This window comes from Pleurodeles waltl, chromosome 4_2 (assembly GCF_031143425.1).
Source record: "Pleurodeles waltl isolate 20211129_DDA chromosome 4_2, aPleWal1.hap1.20221129, whole genome shotgun sequence".
Lineage (NCBI taxonomy): Eukaryota > Metazoa > Chordata > Amphibia > Caudata > Salamandridae > Pleurodeles > Pleurodeles waltl.
The window spans coordinates 120766931-120779492 of NC_090443.1; the positions used below are offsets into that span (position 1 = coordinate 120766931).

Genomic DNA, 12562 nt, shown 5'->3' on the forward strand with positions numbered 1-12562 from the left:
AATCACCTTGATGCTTTTCTATTTTATTACTTTGGTGCTTGTCTTGAGTCCCGCAGCTCATTCTATGGAGTACGTCCTTTGGGTAGGTGTTGAGAGAAAGGAGTGACAGCTGGAGCCGGTGTGTCCAGGGAGAGGTGTGGAAGATGCATTGACCTCCTTTGGGTTTTAGTGAGCACATCTGCAGCACCACAGTCTACAGATCTTTTAGTCCTAACGCCTGGTGAGGGTGGTCACTTTTTGGGGCGGGAGGGGGGGGGGGGGTTAATTTATGTTTACCGATTGGTGAAACAGCTATGTTTTTAGTAGGGCATTGACGCTCAGGAACCCCACTGCTTCCCTCAGGTTAGAGCTGGTAGATAAAACCTTTAACTAAACCTTGCCCACTTTACGGCGATGCACACTCGTGCATCGTTCAGAGCAAAAGTGGGCAAGAAAATGATCTTAAAACCTCACACTCGCATCAAAGACATATAGAAAGGAAAACATGTCTCGAAATAACACGCAGATCGGGGCACCGTCATTGCTTTATTTTTACCTTCAAAATAATAGAAAAATTACAATTTTAGATATAAAATGTTATTTTAAATCTTTTCTTAATCAGTGTGATTATATGAACAAATACGTGTAACAAAACCTAAAACCTCACAAGGACCATCAACCGCTTTCAAAATGTGGCTAAATTCTCGGGTAAAGTAGAACAGCAAGGCTTTAATGCGAGCCAGTGGATTGCAGTGGTTTCGGATCTCTCTGAAGAGTTATTTTCCAGGTGACCAAACCAGGTGTTACTTCTTGTTCAACTCTTTCCCACCACCTATACAGACAAATTACAGAAGTGAGGCTTTCGGGTATTTAAAGCAGGATTTGTGTGTTAGACCATAATTAATTATTATGACTTTTTTTTAGAGAGTTGTATGTCGCCTTTTTGATACTTTAGAGGGCTGCATGAGTGGTTTATTGAACACGCATATATGGATGGTACGGATTATCGTAGAAAAGGTTATAGCTGTCCTGGCCTGATGGTATTCATCACGATCCTCTGTGCAAAACAATCGGGTTAAAGGCAAACAAAGGTTCTAAATTTTCAGGGCCTTCCTGAATCACAGATGGTTGTGTTTTCCCCTCAGGTGTAGGTTTAATGTATTCCATAATCCTGTGACCTGAAGTCCAAACGGCTGGCCTCCATCTTTGATGAGCTGAGTGAAAGCTTTTGGGGTGCTTTGTTAAACAAACATTTGCAATCAGAAGTGAAACTTTGCAGGTAATTTCAACAATGACTTAACTGACATTGTGCACTGCGCAGAGTACTTTACATTTGATTGTAGCACCGACTATACACCAGAAAAGCGCTATTAAGGCTCATAGAATGTGGTTTCTCCTCCTCAGTTACGGCCTATAATTTGGAACCCTGCTTCCAATGTGCACAATGGTGCAGTAAGATATGATATTTGACAACTAATCGTACCTTGAGATAATGTCCCATACTGTTTCAGATGTGGACTTAGACCTATAGTTATAACATCTGTCACATGGCAAGCTGCCCGCAAATCCTGCCTGGCCAGAAGCCTCAAACGCAGTGTACGCATCTGTGCATTTAGTTATTGGAAGCGTGGCAGTATGCAAGGCCTGAACTTTTTTTGCGGAGCGATTTCCAGGAAGCTTAACATTCTGTTTCCAGTTAACTTCATTTTCTCAGCATTTAATCAAAATGCGTCAAATGCGCCTTTTTAAAACTCACAACTGCAGAACTGACTTCCTGCCATTGTTCTGGTGATTTCCAGCAGTTTAGATAGAAAAAAAAGGATTTGATGCTAAGCTAATAAATTGATTTTTATGTGAAACACATGCCCTCATGCTTTAATTAGACTACAATGTCCCGCAGGCTTCTCAGAGTGCTTTTTTTTTTTTTTTTAGGGGAGTTTTATATGTTTGGGTACCAAGGAACTCCATTTGCCCTCCAAGAAAAGGGAATCAAGCATACCTCGATTAAATAACATAAAACTCCACATAATAACGTTTTCAGTACGAGAGAATGGACTGCACTTAGGAGTATCATTAACCATGTGTCGAGCATGTTTTCATGCCTCAAAGCAGCCCTGCAGTGTGGGGGGCTGAGGTGGCTGCCAACTATTCCTGTAGACGAGCAGCCATACTTAAGAGACCAGATGACTCTCGGCAGACCTTGAATGACCCCGTGAAAGTGTGGGACATGGCAGGAGGGTGGCATGGTCTCAACCGGTGACTGCTTGGTAGTGCTGAAATCGAAAAACAATTGGGTTTCGTTGTATAGCACGCATGACAAACTAAGGGCCAGATGTAGGAACCGGTTTGCATGTCGCAAACTGCAAAAAACGCAGTTTGCGACATGCAAAACGGCCATCGTGATGCTGATTCACATTTTGCGAGTCGGTACCGACTCGCAAAATGTGAATCCGACTCGCAAATAGGAAGGGGTGTTCCCTTCCTATTTGCGACTCGCACCGCGATGCAGAATTGCTTTGTGACCGCGAAAGCGGTCGCAAAGCAATTCGCAATTAACACCCACTTGAAGTGGGTAGTAACTCATTCGCAAACGGGAAGGGGTCCCCAAGGGACCCCTTCCCCTTTGTGAATGTCACTAAAAATAATTTTTCAGAGCAGGCAGTGGTCCAATGGACCACTGCCTACTCTGAAAAAATGAAACCAAATGGTTTCATTATTTTTTTGTATTGCAACTCGTTTTCATTTAAGGAAAACGGGCTGCAATAAAAAAAATAAAAAAAAACAGCTTTATTAAAAAAGCAGACCACCATCCCTGTGAATGCATGGACTCGCTATGGGGTCGGAAAATGCGACCCACCTCATTAATATTCATGAGGTTGGTCTTTGCGACCCCATAGCGAGTTGCAGAAGGTGTCTGAGACACCTTTCTGCATACAATTTTGCGAGTTGCAAATTGCGAGTCGGTCTGACTCGCAATTTGCAACTTGCAAAATTGTCTTTTGCTACATCTGGCCCTTTGTGTCTTCTAGGCACCTAGCTGCATTTTGTGCGTGTGTTTGATGGCGGTGAAGAGTATCGGATTAAAAGCACAGGGGCTGGGAATGTCTGTTGTAGAATACGCTTCTTGTGCTGCGAGCAGCTTAAGTCAAACCTCCTCTAGAAGGGGAGTGTGGAGACAGGGTGCTATGCACATTCAACCATTGCCCTTTCTCCCCAAGTGTCCCTGATCTAAATATTTTAAGGTGGGTTCAGTCACTTTTTCGACTTAACCCCTAGGTGCAGAGAAAAACGTAAGCACAATCACAGTTTTATTCAGAGTGCTTTGTGCGTGCTTTGAGGATTTTTGTAGTTTCGGAGAATCCAAAATTTGCTTGTAGCGATCTTGTCACACACAATAAAACTCACTCTTTCACACTCTCTCAGAGCTTCTGGCTTGTGGTATCGACTGCCAGCACCCTTTGCCAGGTTTGAGACTGGTAATTTGATGGAGGATGTCCTAATAAGTCTGCCAGGAGGCTTCCTAGACACTGGTTTGAGACATTTAGATGACTGATTGTTCAAGATGGAGCTGTGAAGGAGCCTAGGAAAGAACCAAAGCTGTTACTGTGATACTGGGACAGACTTGCACCATTGTTAAAGAATTGAAGTCTGAAAGTTCCTGGTGTCTCCACGGGCTTCAATTCCTGAAGGAGAAGGGTGCTGTGATCTTTCCAGGTCGGTGTTCTGATGTTAATTTCTAGCCCAAAGGTCTTCAAATTGTGGTGATCGCGTTACTGGGGGTCCCTGGCTGTATGCCAATGGGGTGCCAATGACTCAGCAAGTACTTGTAAGTGAAAATGGCCTAGAAGCAGGACCTTCTTTATTTGGTGTGTTTCCAGGATGTCTTCATTTACATGTGGTGGTTAAAGTGCATGAAAATATTATGCAAACTGTGGTCCTGAGTGCCATGGAGGCGGGGTCAGTGAGTGAGGTAGCAGGGCCCATACAGGATATTCTGATGACGTTTTTTTGTTTTTTAGGTTTCGCCTGCACAGCACTTGTGAAATCTCTTGAAATAAAAAAAATCTTAAAAGGGGCTTAGATCCTGCCAATTACTTACTTTCACTTACCATTAATTGGCTCCCAGGTCACTCTCATTCACTTACTTCATATTGGTCAGTTGCTCCTCCTGGCCTACGGCTTCCTGGGCTTTGTAGTCTTTGTCCATGCAATGGAGCATGAACCGAGTACTGCTTCCTGCAGCCAGTGTCCTTCCATTGACCAGCAGGGTCCTTGTAAGTACTTTTTTGTTTTAATTTAATATATATATATTTTTTAATTTACCAGCATACACTCTTAGCGAGTGCATGCATCTGCAGCCGCCCTCTCATCCACCCACCTATGTGTTGCTTGCCTGACTGGCCCAGTCTCCCAGCCCCCATGACCCTCCCACAAAAAAACACTAACAAACAAGTTACTTATCTTCGGTAATACCCTAATTGAGACAATATCTAGCTACAGATTCCTTACCTTTAAATTCTCCCCAGGTGTTAGACTGGATCCGGAAGATTTTCATGAGCAGTACCCCTGCTTGCTGTTAGGTGGCGTGGATCAGTTCCACGTCTGTCATCTGCGTCGTCTGTGCTGGCTATGACTTTGCGGGTCCTATATAGGCAGCACCCTGGCACGACTTTCCACGCCAGAAGTGCAGAGCCATAAAGAAACTGAATACTGGTGCGTCCAAACTAAGGCCCTGAAAGAGGAGTCCCTACCCCTAGAAATCAATTTGCAGAGCTAGGAGGATGGGTGGGTCGGTAAGGAATCTGCGGCTAGATATTGTCTCTACCAGATAAGGCATTACTGAATGTAAGTAACTTGTTCATCTGATAGAGACTTTTAGCTGCAGATTCCTTACCTTTAAATAGATACCCTAGCAATACCAACCCCGAAAGAGGGTCTGCGAGCCAAGTTTACACTCAAAAGTCCTGCAGGACCGAACAGGCAAATTGCCTGTCCCTAAAGATGTGACTGTCCAGGTAGCAGTGAATGGTAAATGTGTGCAGAGATGCCCACATTGCCACTTGACAGATATCAAGGACTGGAACTCCGCATGCTAACGCAGTGGTTGCAGCTTTAGCTTGGATAGAATGAGCAGGCAAACCCTCAGGGGTTGCTTTTTGGCCGATGTGTAGCAGATCTTAATGAACAATCTGGAGATGGTCCACTTCTGCACTGCCCAACCCTTCCTTACACCCACATACCCTACAAAGAGTTGGTACTCCACCTGGAACCCTTTTGTACAATCAAAGTAGACCGCCAACGCTCTTTTTGGGTCCAGGCAGTGGAGTCTCTCCTTTTCCTTTGAAGGATGTGGGGCCTCGTAAAAAGTAGGCAAGGTGATGGACTGGCCTACATGAAAATGGCATAACCATGTTTGGCAGAAAGAAGGCTCTAGTCCAGAAATGCAGGATGGCTTAGTTGACGGTGCCTGCACCACACTCACTCTGCAGACAGATCTAATGGGCACAAGGAAGGCTGTTTTCAAAGTGAGAAGTCTGAGATGACAATTGCGGAGAGGCTTGAAAGGAGCGCACATCAGAAAGGTCAAAACCAAATTCAGATCCCATCGGGGCATAGTGAATGGGGATGGAGGAAAATATGTGTAAGGCCTTTAAGCAACCTATATACAATAGGTTGATCAGGCAACTGCAAAAAAGCAGAAGTAGCAGGCAAATATCCTTTAAGAGTGTACAGTATTGACATTTCTGTAAAGTATTTCCTTTCTGTTGTAATTTTCATTATTGTAAAATAGTATGTTATATGGTATGTTCCTTGTCTCCGTTTTCCAGCTGCACTGTTGTAATATTCGTAGTAATGATTCTAGAATGGAACTGGTGGGGGAGATATCAAGGAATGAAGCTGGGAGGCAGGATACATTGATGTGGCTGGAGTTTCTTTTAAATAAAACCGATCCTAATAATTATCCTGAGTTGCCTCAATAGTTTTCCTGGTTTTGTGATACAAGCTTACAGGAGTCACTACAGAGTGCTCATAGCAGAGCCCCGCTGGGCCAGGGAAAGGATGAATAACAGGACCTCAGAGAGAGGGGCAGTGAGGGTGTCAACAGACTTGTCCAGGCACCATGCTACAAATGTTTTCCCAGCAGCTGGTGATACCATTTTGGTAGAGGGATGCCTGGCTGCCAAGATTACATTACAGACTTCAGGAGGAAGGGCAAAGGCTGTCAAATGTCGCTGCTCAATCTCTACAATCTCTTGATACAGGGTCCACCACCCCACCACTCCCTGCCTATTGTAGTACCACATGGCGATGGTGTTGTCCATGAACACTTGCACCATCTTTCTCTTGATAGAGGGAAGAAAGGCTTTCAATGCCATCTGGATTGCATGGAGCTCCAAAGAGACTGATGTAGAGTCCAGCCTCCGCCAGAGACCAGATGCCTCAGATCTCCTCCTCTCCCAGATGGCTGCCACATTCCAGGAGTGACACATCTGTCAGGTCTGGTTGGGGAAGGGAGAGGGATCTGCCTCTGACCCAGTCGTGATGTGTCATCCACCAATGCTGATCTTTCTCAGTTCCCTCCGAGATCTGGACCTTGTTGGAGAGATTCCCCTGCTGCTGCTGCCCACCTGAACTTCAGGTCCAACTGCTGAGCCCCCATATGCCATCTGGCATATGTCACCAGCAGGATGCAGGAGGCCATGAGGCTCAGCAGCCTCAGAGTCCTTCTCACTGAAATTGGATAGAGGCTGAAACATTGGTATCATAGCCTGAATATCCTGGACTTGCTGCTCTGGAGGATAAGCCTGATGCTGCACTGTGTCCAGAACAGCTCAGAATAAAGGGAGCGTCTGAGAGGGAGTAAGGTGTGACTTCGGCATGTTTAAAGTGAACGTGCAGGAGGTCCGCTGTAGTCTGGAGGTAGGTGACGAGCGCATGGGGTGAGCCTGCCTTCAACATCCAGTTGTCGTGATAGGGGAAGACTGAAACCCCTGATCTCCGTAGATGAACTGCAACCACCTCCATTACTTTGATGAACACCTGAAGGGCGCTGGTAAAGCCAAAGGGGAGCACAGTGATCTGAAAGTGCTAGTGGCCTACGTGAATCACAAGGAATGTCTATGGGCAGATAGGACCGGGATATGAAAATAAGCGTCCTGCAAGTCACGCTCTACTATCCAGTCTCCTGGGTCCAGGGCAGATAGAACCCGAGCCAAAGTGAGCATCATGAGCTTTTCCTACTTGAAGAAGAGATTGAGGGGCTGAAGGTCTAGAATGGGGCTGTGACCCTTGTCCTTTTTGGGGACCAGAAAGTAGCATGAATAGCAGTTGCAGCCTACTTCTAGCATGGGAACCCTTTTAGTGGCTCCCTTGGCCAAGAGAGCCAGAACTTCCTTGTGGCGAAGGGATGAATGATCCTTTGTCATACGATCGTAGGATGGTGGCATGAATGGAAGGGTAGTCTCGAAGGGAAGGGAGTAGCCCCGTCAGACTATCTGCAAAACCCACTTGTCTGACATGATGGATTGCCAGCGAAGCAGATGATGGCAAATCCTGTCTCCAAGTGGCCCATGGTGGGGGAGAGTCAGACTAGGAAGGTTTAGAGGCTGCTGCAGAAGAGGTGTGGGGGTAACTCTCCAGATTGCTGTCTGCCTGCTCCAGGTGGTCGGTGGATTCCACACCCTTGGCCACCCAGCAGCTGAGCAGCATGCACGGTGTATAGCCGGGAATGGACGCGGGCGGAGGCCCTTTCCGTGTCAAAAGGGGTGAAAGTCAGACTGGGGCAGATGTGGGGCTGCTGCAAGGCCCTAGGCCCTGGCCATAGCCCGAGAATCCTTGAAGCACTCAAGTGCCAAGTCTGCCTTGTCTCTGAAGAGGCAGGTGCCATCACAGGGCATGTCCATCAAGGAAGCTTTGGCATCCCCTGGAAAGCCAGACGTCCTCAGCCAGGTATGGTACCTAGGGGCCACTGTCTATGAAATCGCTCTGCCTAGCAAGTCTTTTGTGTCCAGTCCACAACAAATTGTGAACTTTGCTGCGTCTCTCCCTTTCGTAACAGTCTGAGAGAGTACAGCCCAGGTTTCTTAGGGACCTGTGGCAGCACTTGTGCAACTGTATCCCACAGCGTGTGGGAATAACAGCCTAAAAGGCATGCATTGTTAATGGACCACAATGCAAGGCTGGTGGAAGAAAATATCTTCTTCTCAAGTGAGTCCAACCTTTTGGATTTCCTATCCCGGGGAGCGGAAGGAGGTAGCGACTGGGACCACCAAGCTCTCAAGAGTGGGGTGTTGCATCAAGAAACATGGGTCCCAGGTGCGGGGAGATGGCGGCAATCATCCTGGTCACAGGAGCCGCTGTGCTGTTTTTGGATGTCAGCGAGGGCCTCATTGAACAGGAGCAGGGGTTCTGAGGTGGAAGCTCCCGGATGCAGCACCTCTGTCAAGAGATTAGTCTTGTTGGCCAGCAAAATCAGCTGTAGTTCCAGGACCTTAGCTGCCCCCTTCACCATCATAGCATAAGATGCTCCCTCCTCGTAGCCAAGGTAGCTGGAGAAAGTATGACAGTATCTGGACGAGTATCCAGTCCGCTGGCCTCACCCATGTCTTCACGCCAGTCCATAGATTCATGGGGCTCTCATACACCCCCAAAGCCTAACCCATAGTAAAAGGGTTCAGGATCCAATCTACGAGGCAAGACTCCTGCCGCTGCTAGAGACTGCGTCGCACAACGCCCATCCGGCTCCGTGTGGGAGTCGGGGATCACAACGGGGATGGTGCCGCCCATGGGTGTGGACGGTGTCAGGAGTGTCAGGACTGACATCGGGTAAGGTTGTGGTGGTATGACCGGCACCCGTCCGGATCCAGGACTGGCACCCTGTGTGCCCCTCAGCGTTGAGGCTGAAGCTGTCAACGCAGAACCCAAAGGGGCCCTTTCCCATTCTGCGGGGGAGGGGGGCGCTCCAGCAGTGTTGGGATGCTGAAAAATGAGGCGCATGGCCTCCTATGATTCAGCAATGGGCAGGGGTTGCTCCGGCTCCCTGAAACATGAAGAGGAACGGAGTCAGCCCTCGCACAGGTTCCGCAGAAGGAGGCATAAAGGGTTGACGCTCCCCCATCCCCATCAGCCGACGAATGAGGATAAGTCGAAGAGTGCTTTGACTTATTGGATTTCTTTTTGTTCCTCAACTTAAATGATCACCCCAAGGACTTGGAGTGGGACTACAATGATGGAGAACTCTGTGACTGATCCCGGGACCTTCCTCTCAACCAAGATCTGGACTTGCACTGAGTTGAGCACCGGGACATTAACAGCTTCAGGGACCACTCCATCAAAGCCTTCGGATACATGGCCTTGCACTTGGGGCACGACTTCGGGTTGTGGTCATGCTTCAGGCACCAAAGACACACGAGGTGTGAATCCGTCACGGACATTTGCTGATAATAAGATCTGCAGGGCTCGAAACCGGTCTTTCTGGAAAACATCTTAGACGCACCAGGAGTAGAAACTCGAAAAGAAAAAAAAGCCAGTCAAAACTTCTGGGAATAGGAGTCTTGTTTATTCCATTATAAAACAGGACTACAAGTCCCAGAATTCAAAAGCAAAAAAACAGGATTTGAAAAGCACGTCACACATGGACCTGGGAAACTTCACAGTTAGCGAATCATTTACATAGGCATACATTTACAACAATTTTCTTAAATTGCATAGTGATTTGCAATGCATGCATATGTTTTGCATGTGTTGTAAATGTAAATGCAGGATAAAACAAGCATTTGCATACCCAATAGGTTTTGCCTACATGTGAGCCGTTGGCTTTGTTAATGTTTCTAGGTATGTTTCACAGCAGCATATGCTGCTGTGAAACATGGTTGAAAGTAAAGAAAATAATAGTGCTATGACAATCGCTGCAGCATAGCACTTTTTTTCTTTACTTTGGGATCTCGCATAGGTGAAACCTATAGGGTTGCCAATGCTTGTTTCTCTTTCAGTTCATATAAAATAACATACACCCCCAAAATGAGAATTAATGCACTCCTTAATGTTATGAAACCTCAGTTGGTTATTGCGATCACTGCAGAGGCCACGGAGTTGAGTCCTGATTAGTGAAGTGGGGAATAGTGGCTTGTATATTTATAGAGCTTAATGGTCGCAGTCTGTCAGAAGGCAGTGTGAACATATCATTGTATTAACATTGTATTACACAAAATAAAGGACAGCCTGCTGGAAAATTGAAGTCGTTTTTACGATAAAACATATACTTTCAAGTATATTTTAGTAACAGGTATTTAGACTTTACCTAGTAACAACATTTTTATGAATGTCCAGTAAAAGGAGGCATTGAGGAACTCAGCTGAAAACACCTTTAGATTGCCTTTCAGAAAGCATAAATCTTTTTCACAATGAAGCTTCTAGTGATTCCATCGTTAACGCCCATACTGGCTCCCAAGCAGTCTTTATATTTGGTGATTAACCAATAGCACATATTTACATTTCTTTTAAGTAGCAGTATACCTTGTGAGAAAGTCTGTTTCTTCTTTATCTCTCTCTCCCTCTCTAGGTTTTACAGTATATGAAAAATGCCCCGTTTCACTTTCAACAAGATGCACCCAGGGATCAGCAATAACCGTTCACGGACCTTGAGGATGTTTTCATGCAGCTTTTTCCTTTCTAACATTAAGGTCTGCGTCACTCTAGCTGAGCAACATGCAAGCAAAAGGAGGGATTTTTTACTTTTTTTGTTTTTGTACACAAAGTGGTAGACAGCCTACTTTGAGCCTTGAGTGGCTTAGGAGCAGGGCCGGCTTTAGCACTGGTGGCTCCTGGTGCGGCAATCTTTTTTTGGTGCCCCCCAAACCTCCTCCTTACCCATGAATTCCCTCACTGCCACCCTTCAGCAGTGCCCCTCATCACTCCATAGTCTCTCCTTGACAAACATTTCATTTTTTATAGCACTACTCATAGTTCACTCACACTCAGTTCTGTGATCTGCATAGTATGTGTTCTTTGCAGCAGGAACAATAACCTCTGCACTACTTTGGTGAGGCAGAACTGCCACTAGACAAAATTCCGATCTCTTACCAGTAGGAACATTAATCACCAGAGTTATGTTGACATTTTTGTTTTTGCTTGAAAACTGCTGAACCACAAGGAAGTTCAAGCTTTTTAACCAAACCTGATTTTTAAACACAACAGCCTCTGCCAAAGGTAGCGCATGGTGCGGATGCACCTGTTGCACCTTCCTAAAGCTGGCCCTGCTTAGGAGCGATGACCCAGATCAGTGGACAGAAGAGACAGCCTGTAGATGTCATTGGTGCTGTAGTTGCACTGGCTCTGGGGTTCAAGGGTGTGAGCAGCCCACTGCATCATAATTAGAACTGTCTAACTTTACAAGAGGGGCATCTGGAGTCATATTCCTTGCTACCTAGAGCCTTGGGCACCCTTGCAGCAAAGCGTGGAAACTATGGTTTTTCTGAAAGGGACAGAGAGCCTTTTTTATGACTGAAGTAACGGCCAGGCATGGTTAGAATGGATGATAGAAGCAGAAGAGACCACCTGCCACTCAGGGCTGCAGATACCATTAGTGCAGCAGGTGCAGTTGAAAAGGGGCCAAAAGGTGTGAGGGGCTCACAACTTCCCAATTATGGGAAGTAGTGTTTGTTGATCAATTTCTATTTTTGCTTGATACATTTGCTCTTCTATGAGTCTCATATTTAGTGTGGATTATGATCTACAGAAAAAGTACCCTGAAATTAATCTCATAAATCCTGCCTAAAGGTTTAAAGTTTCTAGGCAAAACCTAGATCATTTTCTAAGAATGTAAGTACCTATGTAACGCTGATAACTTTGGAAGCTAAAGTTGTAATTTGGTGTTACCTTCATTTATTTAAGCAATCCAAAGGTCTGCACTACAAGCCCCAGTTTTTATACATGCCTTCATTTTGTTTCCCATATCAGTTATTCAAAGCTACACAAAGATGTTCTATAACAATGACCCCAGCATGTGGATTGTGTAATTCTTCGCTGATTGGGTAAATTGGAGAAACCTCTTTTATATTAGGGAGGCGTGTCGTTTCTGAAGCTAATGTGATAATGGCTAATGTGAATAGTGACAATATTAAAAGCAAGGAGTTTATAGATCAATTCTATGTATTCGTTAGTTTAACACGGATGTTTGCCTACAAACATTGGGCCTGCAGCAATTAATAGAATACATTAGCTCTTTAACACAGCTGTATGCTTACATCCCAGAGGCTGGCAGCGTTGCAAAGTGTAATGAGGGAAAAAGGAGATAAAAAAACCTTAACACCCACCAATCAACCTCCCTCCTCTTCCTCTACTACAGCTGGGTGGTCTAGGCCGAATCGTGTAGGAGTCTACTGAGAAAGCAATAGGTCACTTGTTCTGTATTGTAGTAGTATATTGGGGTCACGTTGGTGGGGGGGGGGGGGGTGGTAGGTACAGTATCTTAAAGTAGATAGGACAGGTAAGCTCTATTAAATTCTGAAATGAGGATACAAGAAAAGCAAGAGAAAGAAACAATGCAATACCAACCCCTAAAAGCAACTACAATAAACTACAA

At 45.7% G+C, this 12562-nt stretch overlaps 1 protein-coding gene and 1 long non-coding RNA gene across 2 annotated transcripts in view; one reads left to right on the top strand and one right to left on the bottom strand.

The window, feature by feature from the left end:
- Positions 1 to 12562, top strand: part of METTL1 (methyltransferase 1, tRNA methylguanosine) — a 108029-nt gene that overhangs the window by 58829 nt on the left and 36638 nt on the right. The window lies entirely within an intron of this gene.
- Positions 1 to 12562, bottom strand: part of LOC138292361 (uncharacterized) — a 52395-nt gene that overhangs the window by 14854 nt on the left and 24979 nt on the right. The gene's annotated exons all lie outside the window — the stretch shown is intronic.